This window comes from Salvelinus namaycush, chromosome 34 (assembly GCF_016432855.1).
Source record: "Salvelinus namaycush isolate Seneca chromosome 34, SaNama_1.0, whole genome shotgun sequence".
Classification (NCBI taxonomy): domain Eukaryota; kingdom Metazoa; phylum Chordata; class Actinopteri; order Salmoniformes; family Salmonidae; genus Salvelinus; species Salvelinus namaycush.
Window position 1 is genome coordinate 5,843,183 of NC_052340.1, and position 22,177 is coordinate 5,865,359.

At 41.5% G+C, this 22,177-nt stretch overlaps 1 long non-coding RNA gene across 4 annotated transcripts; it reads left to right on the plus strand.

Moving 5' to 3' along the window:
* Nucleotides 1-5,212: 5,212 nt before the first annotated feature.
* On the plus strand, nt 5,213-8,026 carry LOC120029085. Of its 4 annotated transcripts, none has more exons than XR_005473559.1 (4): nt 5,213-6,342; nt 6,438-6,713; nt 6,823-6,882; nt 6,979-8,026. It is a non-coding gene; the product is annotated as an uncharacterized LOC120029085 (long non-coding RNA). The 4 variants fall into 4 exon arrangements; XR_005473560.1 differs by having other exon boundaries at nt 6,591-6,713; XR_005473558.1 differs by having other exon boundaries at nt 5,213-5,968; nt 6,083-6,713.
* The last annotated feature ends 14,151 nt before the right edge of the window (nt 8,027-22,177 follow it).

The window sequence follows — 22,177 nt, forward strand, 5'->3', positions numbered from 1 at the left end:
TACAATGACATTAAAACATTTGGAAACCAACTATAGCTGAAATCAGGGCTTTGTTTAACATCACACTTTTCTATTTCTCCATGTTACGCAAATATAGATGATTGATTCTATACCGTAAAGTCAGAAATGGTTACGCAAGTTGCCTTTACATAAAACGGTGCTGTAATCAGGTAATTATGGGATTGTGATTGCTGTGTGGAGAAGAGGACTTCTCAGGCGTACTGACAAGTGAGGGAGAAGATAGAGGGTGGGGGACAGAGGGTTAAGTGTATACCGTGCCTGAGGGGGGGGGGCACCTGAAACTCCCCTGTGCCTCTCTCAGAGCGTGAGAGGTGACCGCTTGAGCTGCATGTATTAGTGTGGCAAATAGAGAATCAGAGGTAATCCGTAAGAGAGAGAGAGACAGAGAGAAAAACAGAAACGTGAAGTGACTATTGTCTGGGTGAGAGAGGGAGAGAGAGAGAGAGAGAGAGAGAGAGAGAGAGAGAGAGAGAGAGAGAGAGAGAGAGAGAGAGAGAGAGAGAGAGAGATAAGAGATAAGAGATAAGAGATAAGAGAGAGATAAGAGATAATATGAAAGCTTTAGAGACTAAATCCCCCCTCAAAGCAAAGGGTGAGATTGTTTTTCCACGTGCCGTTTGGTGCATGAGTGAGAAGGTAAGGGTGGGGAGGGGGGTTCTAGAACTGAAGGTGCTGAAAGATGGAGTGACATTTAAGCTTGCATAATATTCCATAACAAATATGAGCATTTCTGAACGTTTACTAAGATGGAGGGAGTAAAAATCAAGCAATGCCTGGACACGAAACAGACAAGAGTTGAGTTGACTGACAAACAGTCTGCGTTACATTAGGGTGCCTTGGCCCTTTGGCCACCATTCCCCCCAATGCCCCAGGGACCTGCCAGCTGAGATAGGTTACATCCAGCATAGACCTTTACGCATTCAGGGCATCCAGCAACCCATAAGGCTCCCCATACGTTGATTGTGTCATAGGGCTGAGGCAAGAATATGATTAATGGTTTTAATTGAAGGCACATTTTTTAAAAACATTTTGCTATTCATGGTGCTTTTCATGGTGCTTATCGTTCTTGATCCCTACTGTACGACTGGCTTGCAATGTGCAATGACGAACGCAACGGTGCTTCATGCCAACCCTATCTTGTGGGAATATGAATTGAGAAATAATGTGCTTCAGCTATCCTGCAGTTTGTTTCTTCTTAAAGGTTCTTTAAGGTTAGAAAAACAGCACACAGACCATTGATGCTAACTATGGTGGTGGCTAATGACAGTGGCTATGCTCCTTCTGTGTGGTCTCCAGATAATTATACCACTGTGTTCTCTGTTTGCTTACTACGTAACGCTATAGTAGGCAATGCAGATTGTGGAAACCTAACAACTGGAACATAAAACAATACAACCGACATTGTCTTTTCTTTCAGGATGTAGCTGTCATCACTTTTCCCTCATTGTTCCTTTTCCTGTCCCTAAGAATTCTCTATTCCTCCTTCCTCTCTCTTTATGTTGACCACAAAGCATGTTATTTTACAGACTTAGCACAAATATACTCAGCGTATACATTAGTGTTCATATTATGTCTGCCAAGGCACCCCAAACAAAGATTATTCCATGTCTCTGTCCCTTTTACCTCTAAATCGTTCTCTTTCTTTAAGAACACAAACACATTGCAATCAGTGTAAAGTTGGTGTTACCAAAACACTTCAACAGCAAAAATGACTGGTTCCCCACCCCCCTCACTCCCTATCCTTTCCCCAGTGTGTGATGTGACAGTGTGAAAATAGGAAAAAGAGCAGGCAGAGGGGGGTGAGTGTGGAGGCGAAGAAGGGTGAGTTTACAGGCTGTAACTCATCCCTGGTCAGATAGGAGGATACTGAGGATCAGATAGCGATCTGGGACTGAAGGGGCCAGTGGATTCTTTCCACTAGACATGGCCTGGCCTGTCCATACCCTTAACCCGCTCACCTCAGCCTCCCTCCCTCCCCGCAGCCCCAGGTTCCCAGGGTAACCCAGCCAACTCACCAGAGAGAAGATCTGAGAAACATGTGTCGCGTTTAAGCATGCAGGCCCTGCTTAGTACTCTTACATCCACTCACAGTGTTACCATGGCTTTGGGCGGTTGTGAGAGGGGGTCGGGGCTGCTTCCCCCTACGTTTCAATAGATCCATATGGGATCAGCAATTACTGAAACCCACTGCAGAACCTGTTAATGTCCCAAAGCTGCCATATTGTATACATTTACACGTTTCTTGAAAATGTCAATGCTCTGAGAATTGTTAATGAGCGACTGCCCCTAAAAACCAACTAATCCCTTTGGAAATGGTCTATGTGGCATCAATATGAGTCAGAAACATTTATTATAGTATCAAAATTGACTACAAAGTGTAAACAGGATCATTTTTGTCATTAAGTCAGTCTTGTCTAAAACTGAGTTCGTAACCTCAGTGCCTCACAACAAGTAAATGAAGGTTGGGTTTGGATTAAGCTCCACGTGCAAATCGCACCTCCGCCCGCTTCGTCATCCCTTCATTGATTGGGCCTCCGTTATTTCACCGCCTCCAACCAACGCATTCAAAGGATCGCGGCTGTTTGAGACTGATAGCCATACACTCTACGGACTGACCATGCAATGCATGCTTCCAGCAGGATGCACAGTCAACAACTATGGTTTGCATGCCCTGCCGAAGGACCCTATATCATGCGCAATAGGTGGTTGGAGTTCGTTGGTCCCCAGTGGTGGTGAGTATCCCGGTAACTAGACCATAGTCTGGGGAAAGGGGAGATACCTAGTCAGTTGTACAACTGAATGTCTTTAACTGAAATGTGTCTTCCGCATTTAACCCAACCCAAAACACCAGTCAACGTCAACAGTGAAGAGGCGACTCCGGGATGTTGGCCTTCTAGGCAGAGTTCCTCTGTCCAGTGTCTGTGTTCTTTTGCCCATCTTAATCTTTTCTTTTTATTGTCCAGTCTGAGATATGGCTTTTTCATTGCAACTCTGCCTAGAAGGCCAGCATCCCTGAGTCACCTCTTCACTGTTGATGTTGAGACTTGTGTTTTGCAGGTACTATTTAATGAAGCTGCCAGTTGAGGACTCGTGAGGTGTCTGTTTCTAAAACTAGACACACTAATGTACTTGTCCTCTTTCTCAGTTGTGCACCGGGGCCTCCCACTCCTCTTTCTATTCTGGTTAGAGACAGTTTGCTCTGTTCTGTGAAGGGAGTAGTACACAGCGTTGTACGAGATCTTCAGTTTCTTGGCAATTTCTCACATGGAATAGCCTTCATTTCTCAGAACAAGAATAGACTGACGAGTTTCAGAAGAAAGTTCTTTGTTTCTGGCCATTTATGGCCTGTAATCGAACCCACAAATGCTGATCAAATCAAATCAAATGTATTTATATAGCCCTTCGTACATCAGCTGATATCTCAAAGTGCTGTACAGAAACCCAGCCTAAAACCCCAAACAGCAAGCAATGTCGGTGTAGAAGCACGGTGGCTAGGAAAAACTCCCTAGAAAGGCCAGAACCTAGGAAGAAACCTAGAGAGGAACTAGGCTATGAGGGGTGGCCAGTCCTCTTCTGGCTGTGCCGGGTGATTATAACAGAACATGGCCAAGATGTTCAAATGTTCATAAATGACCAGCATGGTCAAATAATAATAATCACAGTAGTTGTCGAGGGTGCAGCAAGTCAGCACCTCAGGAGTAAATGTCAGTTGGCTTTTCATAGCCGATCATTAAGAGTATCTCTACCGCTCCTGCGGTCTCTAGAGAGTTGAAAACAGCAGGTCTGGGACAGGTAGCACGTCCGGTGAACAGGTCAGGGTTCCATAGCCGCAGGCTATGCTTCAGATGCTTCAGATACTCAACTCGTCTAAAGAAGGACAGCTTTATTGCATCTTTAATCAGAACAACAGTTTTCAGCTGTGCTAACATAATTGCAAAAGTGTTTTCTAATGATCAGTTAGCCTTTTAAAATGATAAACTTGGATTAGCTAAAACAATGTGCCATTGGAACACAGGAGTGATGGTTGCTGATACCGGGCCTCTGTACGCCTATGTAGATATTCCATAAAAAATTGGCCGTTTCCAGCTACAATAGTCATTTACAACATTAACAATGACTACACTGCATTTCTGATAAATTTGATGTTATTTTAATGGACAAAATTGTTTGCTTTTTTCCTTTAAAAAACAAAGACATTTCTAAGTGACCCAAAACTTTTGAACGGTAGTGTATACATATATATATTTGCAAAAAATATATGGGGGATTGGAAGTGATGCAGACAATTACATTGATGGAAGCTACAACCTATCTGCAATATTAAAGCTGATCTACCACTTAAAAAAAAAAAGATATATAATAATGATAATTAAAAGAAAAAAACATTGCCATCTCTCTAAAATAAATTTGACGACATCCTAATATGGCAAAGTTGTTTCCTACTATACTGAACAAAAATATAAACGCAACACGTAAAGTGTTGGTCCCATTTTTCATGAGCTGAAACAAAAGATCCCAGAAATTGTCCATACGCACAAAAATATAATTTCTCTCAATTTTTATGCACAAATTTGTTTGCATCCCTGTTTTTCGAGCATGCCAAGATAATCCATCCACCTGGACAGGTGTGGCATATCAAGAATGCTGATTAAACAGCATGATCATTACACAGCTGCACCTTGTGCTGGGGACAATTAAAGACCACTCTAAAATATGCCGTTTTGTCACACAGTACAATGCCACAGATGTCTCAAGTTTTGAGGGAGTGTGCAATTGGAATGCTGACTGCAGGAATGTCCAACAGAGCTGTTGCCAGAGAATTTCATGTTAATTTCTCTACCATAAGCCGCCTCCAATGTCTTCTTCGAGAATTTGGTAGTACATCCAACCAGCCTCACAACCGCAGACCACGTGTAACCACGCCAGCCAGGACCTCCACATCCGGCTTTTTCACCTGCAGGATCATCTGTGGACGGGGAGTGCTGAGGAATATTTATGTCTGTAAAAAGCCCTTTTGTGGGGAAAAACCTAATTCTGATTGGCTGGGCATGACTCCCCAGTGGGTGGACCTGGATTCCAAGTGGGTGGGCCTATGCCCTCCCAGGCCCTCCCATGGCTGCCCCCCTGCCCAGTCATGTGAAATCCATAGATTAGGCCCTATTGAATGTATTGCAATTGACTGATTTCCTTCTATGAACTGTAACTCAGTAAAATCTTTGAAATTGTCGCATGTTGCATTGATATTTTTGTTCAGTGTAATTATTTTCCTAAGTTAGCAATGTCATGGTATTTCCATGTCACTCTAAGTTAGAGTAATTTAGATGAAACAGTCACATTAGCCTTCGAGGTGCAACCCATGTCTAGGGCACAAATTGGATGCAGCTATGGTGGTACTAGCTAACTCATGTCTGACTACAGCAACAAACTCAAACCAACCCAGGACCATAGCAGAACATGTCACAGTTGGTTGCGTAGTGTAAGGGCGTCACCGGTCTGAGTCTAATCCAATCTGGAGCCAGTCAGTCTATATCTATGAAGCATAGAATTAGCTTCCAAACAAGATTATGTTCTTTCTCGAGCTATGTTTATATTTGAGGTATGATGATAGTTGTTGACCGTGTTTTTTAAATTTTAGACAAAGTGCACAGTTGGGTGCCAGAGTCATCCCCTGGTGATGAATGGATTCCGGGACCTACCAGAAGGAGCAAAGTTGGATTTCATTACATGTCCAGCAATGTGATTGCAATGGTTTAGCGACCGCCAAAAATCATTTTATTCACTGTTCACCTGCTATTTTCACAGCTTGTCAGGCAAGACCTCAGAATATAACTGTGTAATGCGACATAACTACCCTTGTGACACCTCCTCCATTGTCGCCAGTCTCCCTTGAATCCTATGTCAAGGACAGGCCCTCATGATGACACAGGTGGCTTCATCAACAATGACAGGTAATGATGTGTGTTATGTGAAAAGTTGTATTAAAAAATAACCCTCTTGATAAAATAGTAGGCTAATTCCCCAGCCAAGCAGACGCAACTAGTAGAGTCATTTTGGTTGTGAAGTGTCACAGACTCTCCCAGTCAACGCCGCCTCATAAGATTGCCTGCTGCAGTTGTTCGAGAGCTGTCCAGTTTGAATCCGAACATGCAACATAGAAAAGACCAGTAAGGGGGCCCTTTTAAGCATCATGCAGACAAGCCCTCGCTGTGAGCATTCCTATGAATGGAACAGTCAGCCATATGTTGGCAAGTATCCGGCCAGCAAACTTCACCTGTCAACAGCAACAGTTTTCACAAGCTCATCATTTATACAAATACAGAAGGTAAGCCACTTCATTACTTTGATACCTTTGAGAACCCAATTGTGAAACAATTTATGTAAACTGACCATTTTTGTTGCTTATTTTCTACTTCTTAGATGCATATAATGTCTCGAGCATAACCTAGCCTGGTGGAACCAGCCTGATCGAAGTGAGTTAGAAAGGTGAATGCTGGGTTCCACCAGGCTAGTCATAACCATCATAACCACCACTGATAACGTAATCAGTGCTGTGCGTGTGCGACGGACCAGTATCTTTGATGAGAGGCCAGGAGCTGATCTACGCTGCTGTGTCCATCAACGGGGCTCTGGCAAGGACCTCACCTCACCTCCAGCCTCGCCTCTTGCCTGCTCACCTCCAGCCTCACTCATTAGGTGGGTTTAGGTAGACCTGTTCAAACTTCGACATAGCATATGTTTGTGTCAGATATCACCTATCCCTAACTGCCGCTGGTAATAGAACAGTGTGTGTACGTGTTCACAGACGCATGAGATGCAGAGAGACCTGGCACTCAACCCATCCACTCAACACATCCACAATGAGGTGATTACTGATAATACAGTACAGCACACATGTCCAGTAATAGAAACACCCATATGTCACTGATGAACTCTGCTTCAACTCTGCCTATTTCCACAGACGGACTGGAGACCATAGGCTTTATCTGACCTGTTCAAACTTCAACATAGTACCTGTTTGTGTGTCGGATATCACCTATCCTAACTGCCATTGGTGAATAGAACAGTGACTATGTGTGTACGTGTTCACTGAAACAAATCCAGACTGAGAGAGACTTGGCACTCTGCATTCAGATTTGTACGAGACACAACGTTTACTTTGAATTATTGAATTGAATGGTATCAGTCAATATTGGGAGAGGAAAAACCCTGTGTATTCTGCAGGAAGGTATGACCACTCTGACATGTTTGCCAAGGTAGCCCCATTACCACCAGACAAAATGTTGATAGTCACAGTGTCTGTATCCGCTGGGAATGACAATGAAAGACGAAAGGTTCACATTGTTATATTAGCAAAACACTGCTGCTATGGTATTATGTAAAGGGTTGATTATTCTACATGGACCTGATACATTTCAAAGTTATCAAAACACGTACTTTAGAATATCTACATAAATGCTGCAATTGCATTCTTCTCATAACTCTGTAGGCTACTGACATTTCCAAGCTTCCTCCGGCATCTCACCATACATCTGCCTGTAGTTACTGAACTCAACCTGCAGGTTTATTTTTGTTGTTGTGATGGAGTTTGGGGAAGCAGCTGCTGGCAAGGTGAGTTTGTCTTGGTGGTGGCAAGGAACCACACCCCCAAACCAACTCATGTTTGGCTTCTGTCATGGCCGCCAGCATTTCTTGAGGAGCAAGCCAAAAAATGAAATCAGCGGATGCAGTTCCACTTTAAATGTCTTGAATTGTTGGTTAGCAAAAGAGAGCAACAACTTTTTGTGACAGATTATGTTTCTCTACCTTTTCTCGTTTAAGTCAATTTCAGTCCCCTATTAAGCCCACCAAAATCTAAGTTGAGATATTACTAACATATACTGCCGTACTTCCTTGTAAGAAAAGTGGAGATAAAATGGAAGATGAATCTCTCATGTGACGTTTTATGATTTAACTTTTTTTTAAATTGTAAGACATCCAAATATGTGATAAAATATGTGAAAAGTCCAGACTAGGCTTACTGGGTACTGAATGGGTACTGAATGTGTACTGAATGGTTACTGACTGTGTACTGAATGGTTACTGAATGGGTACTGAATGGGTACTGAATGGGTACTGAATGTGTACTGAATGGTTACTGAATGGTTACTGAATGTGTACTGAATGGGTACTGAATGGGTACTGAATGGGTACTGAATGTGTACTGAATGTGTACTGAATGGTTACTGAATGTGTACTGAATGGGTACTGAATGTGTACTGAATGTGTACTGAATGTGTACTGAATGGTTACTGAATGTGTACTGAATGTGTACTGAATGGTTACTGAATGGTTACTGAATGGTTACTGAATGTGTACTGCATGTGTACTGAATGTGTACTGAATGTGTACTGAATGGTTACTGAATGGGTACTGAATGTGTACTGAATGTGTACTGAACACCCTTGGGTGTTCCAAATAATCTCACCTATTAAACAGTCTATTTTAACGCATTTCCAAATGTTAAAACGTATAAATGATTTTAATAATCTCCCTTAAAGTTATTAAAATAAACTGACGATTACTATTCATCATGAAAGTAGCACTCTGCCAACCAGTAAACACCTGCTTCAACTTATCAACTAAACAGAGACTTCAATCAAGACATGATTAGTTCAATCAGGTGTGTTATTACTTGGTTAGTACACAAACCTACACCCCCCCCCCCCCCCCCCCCCCGGCCCTCTGTGGATAAGACGTCAGAGCACAAAGACCATAACAGACACAACTTTCTATGAATTAACTGAAAGCTGATTCACATTTCCTGTACTGCTATTCTTGTTAATTAGTTCAACTTGTCTTCCTAAAGCCTGTCCGAAGACAGTTTCAAATCTCCCTCTCTACTGTTGGATTATAAAAGGCACACGTAGTGGACAATATTTTTTAAAATCTCCTGCATGAATGAAGGACAACAATATGACAAATCCCAGACCCAAAATGCATGAGAAGTCAGTCGTCCAATAGTCATCTTCTTCTCTCTCGTTTGTTTGCATTTTTGTCCACCACTTGAAGGTCTTCTATCCCTGATATCCTTCATCCCTGATCGAATTATTCCCTATCTGCATCAATGACGACCTGTCCACTCCAAACATCTTGGAGAGAGTTCAGGAGTTTCTAATTGTTCCAAATGGTTTCTAATCTTGTTAAAGGCATCATGGCTACATGCCTAATACGCACAACTGTAGTTTTTGTGTGTTTTAATCAACTTAAAAACAAAACAAAAAAACATTTATGCTCAGGTTCATTGAATATTAGACATATTTACATTTACATTTAAGTCATTTAGCAGACGCTCTTATCCAGAGCGACTTACAAGTACATACATTCATATTTTTTTTTTTTTTTTTTTTTTTTTGTACTTTTTGTACTTTTTTGTACACTATCCCCGTGTGTTTCAATGCAAACCGAGCTTAATAGGATCATACAGTGCCTTCAAAAAGTATTCACAACCCTTGACTTTGTTTACATTTTGTTGTGTTCCAGCCTGAATTTAAAATGGATATATATTGAGAATGTGTGTCACTGGCCTACACACAACACCCCATAATGTCAAAGTGGAATTATGTTTTTATTAAAAATGAAAAGCTGAAATGTCTTGAGTCAATAAGTATTTAACCCCTTGGTTATGGCAAGCCTAAATAAGTTCAGGAGTAAAAAATGTGCTTAACAAGTCACATAATAAGTTGCATGGACTCGCTCTTTGTGCAATAATAGTGTTTAACATGTTTTTTGAATGACTATCATCTCTGTACCCCACACATACAATTAGCTGTAAGGTCCCTCAGTCGAGCAGTGAATTTCAAACACAGATTCAACCACAAAGACGACGGAGGTATTCTGATGCCTCACAAAGAAGGGCACCTATTAGTAGATGGGTAAAACAAATATATAGTGGGGCAAAAAAGTATTTAGTCAGCCACCAATTGTGCAAGTTCTCCCACTTAAAAAGATGAGAGAGGCCTGTAATTTTCATCATAGGTACACTTCAACTATGACAGACAAAATGAGAAAAAAAAATCCAGAAAATCACATTGTAGGGTTTTTAATGAATTTATTTGCAAATTATGGTGGAAAATAAGTATTTGGTCAATAACAAAAGTTTATCTCAATACTTTATTATATACCCTTTGTTGGCAATGACAGAGGTCAAACGTTTTCTGTAAGTCTTCACAAGGTTTTCACACACTGTTGCTGATATTTTGGCCCATTCCTCCATGCAGATCTCCTCTAGAGCAGTGATGTTTTGGGGCTGTTGCTGGGCAACACGGACTTTCAACTCCCTCCAAAGATTTTCTATGGGGTTGAGATCTGGAGACTGGCTAGGCCACTCCAGGACCTTGAAATGCTTCTTACGAAGCCACTCCTTTGTTGCCCGGGCGGTGTGTTTGGGATCATTGTCATGCTGAAAGACCCAGCCACGTTTCATCTTCAATGCCCTTGCTGATGGTAGGCTTTGTTACTTTGGTCCCAGCTCTCTGCAGGTCATTCACTAGGTCCCCCCGTGTGGTTCTGGGATTTTTGCTCACCGTTCTTGTGATCATTTTGACCCCACGGGGTGAGATCTTGCGTGGAGCCCCAGATCGAGGGAGATTATCAGTGGTCTTGTATGTCTTCCATTTCCTAATAATTGCTCCCACAGTTGATTTCTTCAAACCAAGCTGCTTACCTATTGCAGATTCAGTCTTCCCAGCCTGGTGCAGGTCTACAATTTTGTTTCTGGTGTCCTTTGACAGCTCTTTGGTCTTGGCCATAGTGGAGTTTGGAGTGTGACTGTTTGAGGTTGTGGACAGGTGTCTTTTATACTGATAACAAGTTCAAACAGGTGCCATTAATAGAGGTAACGAGTGGAGGACAGAGGAGCCTCTTAAAGAAGAAGTTACAGGTCTGTGAGAGCCAGAAATCTTGCTTGTTTGTAGGTGACCAAATACTTATTTTCCACCATAATTTGCAAATAAATTCATTAAAAACCCTACAATGTGATTTTCTGGATTTTTTTTTCTCATTTTGTCTGTCATAGTTGAAGTGTACCTATGATGAAAATTACAGGCCTCTCTCATCTTTTTAAGTGGGAGAACTTGCACAATTGGTGGCTGACTAAATACTTTTTTGCCCCACTGTATGTATAGCTTTGAGCATGGTGAAGTTCTAAATTACACTTTGGATGGTGTATCAATACACCCAGTCACTACAAAGATACAGGCGTCCTTCCTAACTCAATTGCCGGAAAGGATGGAAACCGATCAGGGATTTCATCACGAGGCCATGGGTTACTTTTAAACAGTTAAAGTGTTTAATGGTTGTGACAGGAGACAACTGAGGATGGATCAACAACATTGTAGTAACTCCAAAATACTAACCTAAATAACAGAATAAAAGCCTGTACAGAATGAAAATATTCCAAAACATGCATCCTGTTTGCAATAATGCACTAAAGTAAAACTGCAAAAAATGTAGCAAAGAAATAAACTTTTTGTCCTGAATACAAAGTGTTATGTTTGGGGCAAATTCAACACATCACTGAGTACAATTCTTCATATTTTCAAGCAGGGTGGTGGCTGCATCATGTTATGGGTATGCTTGTCATTGGCAAGGACTAGGTTTTTTTTGGGGATAAAAAATAAATGGAATAGAGCTAAGCACAGGCAAAATCCTAGAGGAAAACCTGGTTCAGTCTGCTTTCCAACAGACACTGGGAGACAAATTCACCTTTCAGCAGGACAATAACCTAAAACACAAGACCAAATATACAATGTAGTTGCTTACCAAGATGACATAGTTGCTTCTGAGTGGCCTAGTTACAGTTTTGAATGAAATCGGCTTGAAAATCTATGGCAAGACTTGAAAATGGCTGTCTAGCAATGATCAACAACCAACTTGACAGAGCTTGAAGAATATAAAAAAAGAATAATATGCAAATATTGAACAATCCTGGTATGCAAAGCTCTTAAAGACTTACCCAAAAAGACTCACAGCTGCAATCGCTGCAAAAGGTAATTCTAACATATATTGACTAAGCGGGTATGTAAATCCGATATAATTTCTGTTTCATTTTTAATAAACATACACAAATTTGGGATATAAATATACACTATAGACTACAATATTATTGATCATATTGAACCATATGTATTTTTTGACATTTACATTCTGTATAGAGGGTGTGCTTGTTGCGCTACTGTACCCTTTCATTTAAGCCCACCTGAGAGAAATGTCAAATTTACAAAAATGGCATCTATGTTTAACAATTTAACAGGAAAATAAGACAAAATGCATTCAAAGATGTAAGCCGTGAATGCCTGAAATACTGTATGTTATCTTGTTGTAGTTCACCAAGTTATGTTGCCACTGTGTGACTTTGACATGCAGGCATGACTCCTAGCATGAAAAACCCATATTTTCAATTGGCTATGCTATCATGTAGAGATATTAGCACATTCATCTCTTAATTTTACATAAAGTATGATCACTTATCCGAGAAGGTACTAAAACTATCTGAAAAATGTGTTTATCGGAGGGTCGCCTCATCACCGGAAAATGTTTGTTTTTGTTATTTTTATTTGAATCCAAAGATGGAAGTGAGCTTAATGGGTACGTGGGCTATTAAGGTACACTTACCCTATCAAATTTGCCATTTGCTTTGTGTGTTGTCTTTACCCCTTTGTACCCTTCACACCACTGTCCTATGGTGCCACCTTAACCCTCACATCAATGCCCCCTTGGACCCATCGCTGGCCATGGCCTAGGATCACTAATCTTACTGAACCAGAAGGGAAAGCAGGAACTTCAGGTGAGACCGAGAGCCAGCAACAACACCTGCTGTTTACATTGTAAATTACCATGCCTCGTGTGTTCCTTTCTTCTTGTAGTATTGTTATTTTCAACTTAAACACACGTCTACATATTCAGTGGATTATCATCTATAAAGAAGTGCTATTCAGTGGACCATTAACAGCCCCCCAAAACACATAAAAATACAAATAAATCTAAGGAATAGATAAAAGTCCAGGCATTCAAGGGTGGCAAAATAAACATCATGGCTTTTCCTGTTGAATAAATATAATAGATCTCCGGTTAGGTTCCGATGCCTCGGTCCTATTTTGGAACCCTTGCATCAACAGCATAGTTTCTTCCTGTTGTGACCTTCTCTCCAAAAGTCAGATTCTCAAAGTAGAAGCTAGTTTCTCAAACCAGCTCCTCCAATCAGATGCCAGATAGCAGCGTGTCCAACAGAAAACAACCTTCTCAAACCAGGTGCCAGGCCCTCCAATCAAAAGTCAGACTCTCTTGTGAGAATGTAAGCATCAATGGGGGGTATCAGTATGGGGGCATAACCAGATCCGTACCTATTCTGATCCTATTCTGATCTTGTTGCTACAGCAGGGTCCCACGTGCAGCTCTGGCAGTGCAGAGCTTCCTACTGCAGACTTCAAGCATAAACCACCTCTAATCTTCTTTTACACCTTTATTTAAACAGGAAGTCTTATTGAGATAAAGGAGATAAGGAATCTATTTTCTAAAGGAGACCTTTTATAAAGTGGTGATAAGCTCTGTACATAAGAAAGAGAGGTGACGTGGAAGCTAAGGCCCAAAGCCTTTCAAGTTTTAACCCCTCAGTGGTGAAATGGTAGGCTTATAGAAAAAGGGAACTAGAAATGGATGACAGCCGATTCACAGTACATTCCAAATGACTCTCCAATTTACAGTGACCCACGGAATGACTTTCAAGCCTGCTTGCGCGCTCTTTATTTTGCGACATTTCTTCTTCAAAGATATTTGTCTTTGTTAAGGTGTCATTTTCCTCGCCTCGCATTTCTATGCTCCTCCGTGGCCTCCTCTGTGGATGAAGCTAGTGGAGTAGACAGGCTACTAGATGCTGTGGCATGCGCCACACTGACCCGCAGTGTTACACAAGCAGAAGGCTTGGTAAATACACCCCTTCAGGGCAACTCAGAGCAGCTCTATTCTCTCACCCCTAATGGTGTCTCCACTCACTACTCTGACAGAAAATACGTTCGATTTGAGTCCTTCTGTTCCTTTCCACACAGGCCTCCAGAGAGCTCAGAGCTTTGACAATGCTTTCAATATAGAGTACATACAATATGTACAATATGTGTACATATACAAAGCACATATCACCACAGCTATTTATTCCACAACCACTTTGTCTCTCTATAAACAGCAGGTGTTTCACTGTGTTGCTGGGATGACTAATGAAATGTATACCTTGTTGTTTATAGCCATGTCTGCCAAGTACTCTGTGCCGCTCACCTGGGGTGATTCACTGTGGTTCTACAGCGGAAAATGACTCATTGTTGTTAACACCATGGATCTTGTGTGATTGTCTGAGCCTGAAGGGGGCCTTTCAGCTAGCACATAATGTTCTGAGAACTATAACCAGCTAGCACACAATGTTCTGAGAACCATACCCAGCTAGCACACAATGTTCTGCAAACCATACCCAGCTAGCACATAATGTTCTGAGAACCATAACCAGCTAGCACATAATGTTCTGAGAACCATACTCAGCTAGCACATAATGTTCTGAGAACCATACTCAGCTAGCACACAATGTTCTGAGAACCATACCCAGCTAGCACACAATGTTCTGAGAACTATAACCAACTAGCACATAATGTTCTGAGAACTATAACCAACTAGCACACAATGTTCTGCGAACCATACCCAGCTAGCACATAATGTTCTGAGAACTATACCCTGCTAGCACACAATGTTCTGAGAACCATACCCAGCTAGCACATACTGTTCTGAGAACTATACCCTGCCAGCACACAATGTTCTGAGAACCATACCCAGCTAGCACATAATGTTCTGAGAACTATACCCTGCTAGCACACAATGTTCTGAGAACCATACCCAGCTAGCACACAATGTTCTGCAAACCATACCCAGCTAGCACATAATGTTCTGAGAACCATAACCAGCTAGCACATAATGTTCTGAGAACCATACTCAGCTAGCACATAATGTTCTGAGAACCATACTCAGCTAGCACACAATGTTCTGAGAACCATACCCAGCTAGCACACAATGTTCTGAGAACTATAACCAACTAGCACATAATGTTCTGAGAACTATAACCAACTAGCACACAATGTTCTGCGAACCATACCCAGCTAGCACATAATGTTCTGAGAACTATACCCTGCTAGCACACAATGTTCTGAGAACCATACCCAGCTAGCACATACTGTTCTGAGAACTATACCCTGCTAGCACACAATGTTCTGAGAACCATACCCAGCTAGCACATAATGTTCTGAGAACTATACCCTGCTAGCACACAATGTTCTGAGAACCATACCCAGCTAGCACACAATGTTCTGCGAACCATACCCAGCTAGCTCACAATGTTCTGCAAACCATACCCAGCTAGCACATAATGTTCTGAGAACTATAACCAGCTAGCACACAATGTTCTGAGAACCATACCCAGCTAGCACACAATGTTCTGCGAACCATACCCAGCTAGCACATAATGTTCTGAGAACCATACTCAGCTAGCACATAATGTTCTGAGAACTATACCCTGCTAGCACACAATGTTCTGAGAACCATACCCAGCTAGCACATAATGTTCTGAGAACTATACCCAGCTAGCACACAATGTTCTGAGAACCATACCCAGCTAGCACATAATGTTCTGAGAACCATACTCAGCTAGCACATAATGTTCTGAGAACTATAACCAGCTAGCACACAATGTTCTGCGAACCATACCCAGCTAGCACATAATGTTCTGAGAACCATACTCAGCTAGCACACAATGTTCTGAGAACCATACCCAGCTAGCACATAATGTTCTGAGAACTATACCCAGCTAGCACACAATGTTCTGAGAACCATACCCAGCTATCACATAACGTTCTGAGAACCATATGTTTCTTAGAGCTTGGTGAGAGCGTCGTCGTCCTATGGTTATTTTGCATACAGCCTTCCCACAACATTCTGGGAATGGTGCAGGATAGTTGCTTGGCTTTGGAACATTGTCAGCACATTTAAGGAACTTCACAAAATAACATTATTTTGGTATTTCATTACAGAACGTTTCCTAAAATTTCAAACATGGTTAAATTTTATGTAATTTTTGGTAATGTTCTATGAATGTTCTCCAACTGGTTTGACATTGGGAATGTTCTCATAGTTCAGAGAACGTTAAGGAACAACATTTTTCCATACTTCAGCAAAACATTTCCACCAGGTTTCCTCGTGTTTCTATTTAAAGTAATGTTCTAAAAATTTTCTTTGAATGTTAAGAAACAATGTTCTTCTGTGGGAATTTCAATACTTCAGCATAACACTTCCTACAGGTTTCCTCATGGTTCTATTTAAAGTCATGTTTTCACAGTGGTGTGTATTCATGGATGCCAAGGGAAGCCAGGCTTCCCCAAATGTTTGACCAATAAAATAAACAATTATAAAAATCATTCATCTTTCGCCTCTCTGTGTTTTCATAATTTTACATCAATTTGCAAGTGGCTGAATCTCAGTGGAGAAATCATCTGAGCGAGGGAAACAGTACACTGCTGTCTCAGTATGTGTAGCCCATGTATCTGATGCTGTCTGGAACAAAAGAGAATGACATGTTGCCGCTGTAGCATTTAATTAATTGATGCCAGCAAGCATTTGGCCTCCCTTGATAAAAAAATTATAATAATTAGATAATCAGTGTTGAGCTGAGCTCATCTGTGGGTTGTCCTGGTGCAGCAACCCCCCCCCCCCCCCAAAGGAGGCCAGTTTGGATTTGGCTTCACACAATCAAATCACATCCTAAGCAAAACGTCATCATTGTCAGACACTGTTTCTGGTGTACTTGTGTTGATGTCCTGCAGTAGCTAGCTTGCTAAACCGTCCCTTTCCTAAACCATGGATGGAGATGGGGATTTGGACTTGTGGTTTTGACTTAATTCTCTGTACAGGCCAATGATTATGACGGCGATTCTGATCTAGCCATAAATTAATATATTGTGCTACTGGCCTGAGACGATTGAAGTTTAACGCACGCACAGACACACACACGCAAAGACAGAAATCAGTATCATGGACAGCCACATGGTATTTAGCAACACTGATTGGACTAAATTGTTTTTATTATCTTTAGGTTTGTTTTCAGAGTATTAAACTAAGCATATTCTGCCACTGTGTGACTGTTGCCTTTTTGTTGTCATGGCCTTACTGTATATCACAGGGGCGTATGAACGAATGGGTTATAGAGCAAACAAAACAAATATCACAAGGTTGCAATATGGCTTTCTTATTGGCTTGGCTTGGCTTTCACAGTGATTTTACCCAAGCACCCAAGGTACTGTGTTCGCAGAACGTTCAGAGAACATTAAGGAACAACGTATTTCTGTGGGAATTTCAGTACTTCAGCATAACGTTTTCTGCAGGTTTCCTCGTGATTCTATTTAAAGTCCTGTTCTCGAAACATTAAGATAACTTTCCATTTAAAAAAACACAAGAAAACATGAGTAATGTTTAAAGAACGTTCTAAGAATGTTATTGAAAAACATATACATTCTGTTCTAAGCGTCAACAAAACTCTCGCTATTCTCTATCTTGTTAAGTGTGTTCAGGTGTATTGGCCGCACCTCCTAATTGGCCCCACCTGATCTTAATGAGCGCTTGTTTACTTTGAAATGGTGTCTGAATAGATAAACAGTTTGTATGAGTACAAAAAAACCTGGCATACTAGCTCCATCCTGGTGGCGCAGTGGACTAATTCCATGGATAAAGGACAGAAGATCAAAGGTTTGAATCTCACTGATGCCGTGCCACAATAAAAAAGAAATGTGTGTTTGCATGATTAATGAATGCTTAAGCAAATGAATGTAAATGTGTTGTACCTGTACTTAGAGTTACAAACAGTTACTCTAAGCTAGCAATGTTACTAAAAGTCTTATTGAAACATGTTCTCAGAACGTTATTTAATTACCTTCAAATAATCTATGATCAAATAAATTACTTTCTCAGAACGTTAATAAAACCTCCCAGGTTTAAAGTAAAATGTTCTCAAAACCTTCCTGCAACCTAAACATTTAAATTCCCAGAACATGCTAAAATTTCACTTTCATTCTCAGAACATTTAAAAAAAACATTGTTTTAAATGGTCGGGCCCTGGAGACAGCATTGAGATAGGAGAACAGGGATAGGAGGAGAGAAGATAAGAGACAGGATGTGCAGTAGAGCTCCAGAGGGTTTTCCACAGAAGGAAAAACATACATTTTTTCCCTCCCCCCACACCTCAGACGGTGTGTAGTCGAGTAGAGACCACCTTAAGAAAACATCCGTGCCCCCACACAACGTTGTGCCTTGTGCTTCCTTCTCTCTTTAATGTCAGTGAAAAGGCCTTTTTAACAGGGCTGGGGAGGTTGAGGGGGAATCTGACAGGGCAGAACAAAGGCAGGGAGGAACCAGGGGAAATAGTGGTTGTGGAGGGCTCTATCATTTATCACCTGTTGTCCTTGGGCGGTCCTCCCCTCCATTCTGTGCTTTGAATGTGTGTGTGTGTGTGTGTGTGTGTGTGTGTGTGTGTGTGTGTGTGTGTGTGTGTGTGTGTGTGTGTGTGTGTGTGTGTGTGTGTGTGTGTGTGTGCGTGTGTCTGTGGACGTGTTTAACTATTCTGCGGGGACCAGAAGTCTCCAGAAGAATAGTAAACAAACCAAAATTTGACCAACTGGGGACATTTTGTTAGTCCCCACGAGGTCAAATGCCATTTCTAGGGGTTGTAGGGTTAAGGTTAGAATTAGTGTTATGGTTAGAATTATGTTTTTTTATATATATATATATATTTTTTTTTCACCTTTATTTAACCAGGTAGGCTAATTGAGAACAACTTCTCATTTACAACTGCGACCTGGCCAAGATAAAGCAAAGCAGTGCGACACAAACAACAGAGTTACACATGGAATAAACAAACATACAGTCAATAATACAATAGAGAAAGTTTGCATACAGTGTGTGCAAATGAGGTAGGATAAATGGGGTGAGGCAATGAATAGGCCATAGTGGCGAAATTATTACAGTATGGCAAATTAAACACTGGGGTGATAGATGTGCAGAAGATGAGTGTGCATGTAGAGGTACTGGGGTGCAAAGTAGCAAAATAAATAACAATATGGTGATAAGGTAGTTGGGTGTGCTATTTACAGATTGGCTATGTACAGGTGCAGTGATCTGTAAGCTGCTCTGACAGCTGGTGCTTAAAGCTAGTGAGGGAGATATGAGTCTCCAGCTTCAGTGATTTTTGCAGTTCGTTCCAGTCATTGGCAGCAGAGAACTGGAAGGAAAGGCGGCCGAAGGAGGAATTGGCTTTGGGGGTTACCAGTGATTTATACCTGCTGGAGCGCGTGCTGCGGGTGGGTGATGCTATGGTGACCAGTGAGCTGAGATAAGGCGGGGCTTTACCTAGCAACAACTTATAGATGACCTGGAGCTAGTGGGTTTGGCTAAGGATATGAAGTGAGCGCCAACCAATGAGAGCATACAGGTCGCAGTGGTGGGTAGTACATGGGGTTTTGGTGACAAAACGGATGGCACTGTGATAGACTGCATCCAATTTGCTGAGTAGAGTGTTGGAGGTTATTCTGTAAATGACATCGCCGAAGTCAAGGTTCGGTAGGATAGTCAGTTTTACGAAGGTATGTTTGGCAGCATGAGTGAAGGATGCTTTGTTGCGAAATAGGAAGCCGATTCTAGATTTAATTTTGGATTGGAGATGCTTAATGTGAGTCTGGAAGGAGAGTTTACAGTCTAACCAGACACCTAGATATTTGTAGTTGTCAACATATTCTAAGTCAGAACCGTCCAGAGTAGTGATGCTGGACGGGTGGGTAGGTGTGGGCAGCGATCGGTTGAAGAGCATACATTTAGTTTTGCTTGCATTTAAGAGCAGTTGGAGGCCATGGAAGGAGAGTTGTATGGCATTGAAGCTCGTCTGGAGGTTAGTTAACACAATGTCCAAAGAAGGTGCAGAGGTATACAGAATGGTGTCGTCTGCGTAGAGATGGATCAGAGAATCACAAGCAGCAAGAGCAACATCATTGATGTATACAGAGAAGAGAGTCGGCCCGAGGATTCAACCCTGTGGCACCCCCATAGAGACTGCCAGAGGTCCGGACAACAGGCCCCTCCGATTTGACACACTGAACCTAAGGGTAAGGGTTAGGACCTAGGGTTAGTTTTCGGATTAGGAGCTGGGGTTAGGTTTAGGGTTAAGGTTGGGTTTTTGAGTTAAGGTTAGCATTAGGGTTAGGGTTAAGGTTAGGGTTATGGTAAGGGTACGGGTTAGGGTTAGGTTTAGGGTTAGGGAAATAAGGATTTTGAATGGGACTGAATTGTGACCCCTCACAAGGTTAGCTGTACAAGAATTGTGTGTGCGCACGTGTGTGTGCTAGACAGTATGGCAAGGTGATGAATGAGAATGCAGCCATTCTTCATCAAAAGCTCAAAAGACACTGCTTTGTTCAACTTTTTCAAAAGAGAGGAAGAGTCAACTTGTTGCCATGTGTGTCCACACACCCAACCCCCCTCCTAACACACAACCAGACTTCCTGGTAAAATAAAGGTAACAGAAAGACTAAAAGACAGTACATAAACACACTTAACCACAAACCTATGGAACACTATACAGACTGGTCATATAATGACAATACTAGAGAATAGCTTCTCAGCTAGATATAGATAGGTAGCCAAATGGTTAGAGTGTTGGACTAGTAACTGGAAGATTGCAAGATTGAATCCCTGCGCTGACAAGGTAAAAATCTGTCGTTCTGCCTCTGAACAAGGCAGTTAACCCACTGTTCCTAGGCTGTCATTGAAACTAAGAATTTGTTCTTAACTGACCTGCCTAGTTAAATAAAGGGAAACTAAAGAAAACATTGAGCAGTTTATATTCTATGCCAAAAATATTATCATTAAACTTAAACAGTTGTATTAATTCAGGTTTAATGTCATATCATCATGTTATATTTAATGTAATTTCATGTTTTCTTGTCGTAGGCCTGTCAATGTTTGGTCTAATAATTCTCAGATCTAGCTCCATATACTTCAGGCACAAACCCTTATCTGTGCCTGCCATCGCGTGGCCAGCTATTGCAACTAAATGCAATGCAGAGCTGCCAACGCTCACGCATTGGCCGTGAGACACACGCATTTAACTCTCTTCTAACCCTCACACGGCACACCTCATATCTCAAGCATTAAAAAGTACTGCTTTTATTTTTAGAAATCCATTGTGAACTTTTCAACTGTAGGCTACTTCAAATCGTTATGAAATCGGAGCATCTGCGACTGGAACCTGTATCATTGTCCTGTCCTTCCATAGCAGTGTAAACCGCGGCACATTGAAGCATATGATTGGTCTAGTTATGTAAGGGACCAAGAGGATTGGATGCGCGTTTTAATGAAACGCACCTCAAGATTAGAGTGGCGCTGAATGGAGAGATGTAACGTTCTCCGCTGAGTTAATAAAACTGTAAAAAGAGCAGCACGGTAGCGCTGTTTTATGTACAATTTTGTCAACAAAATTAGGTGGCTTTTTCTTCCGTCCAAATTGCAGAATGTAGACTTTTGACAGCATGTACTAAAGTAGATTCAAGCCACACTTGCGTTTGCCCCCCCAGGGCCGGACCTGGATGTTCTGCCGCCTTAGGCAAAACAAAAAGCAAGCTGCAAGACAAAAAACAAACACCAATCTATATAAAACTATAGCAAGGGGTCGGCAATAGGTTTGGCCTTGGGCCAATTTTGTTCTCAGCTACAATAGCAGCCCAATCCATATGCCTGTGCCACAAATTAAACATTTGTTTTAACACATCTGGTTAGTAGGCTACATAATCCATTCAATGTCAATAACATAGCCTAATATTTCAAATCTGATTACATTGATGAAATCACCAATGTCTCTATTAAATGTGTTTTTATATTTCTGTGTGCGTTGATTGGGGAAAAACAGCTTGCAATCAAAAGAAAATGTTGGCCTGAAAATGTCTCAAAAGAAAGGTGGATAATGAAGCAGAAGTTTCAGGGAAGAATGGACAGAGAAATAGACATTCTTACCATATTTCTCCAACGTCAAACCAGTGTCTTGTTTGCAACAGCTG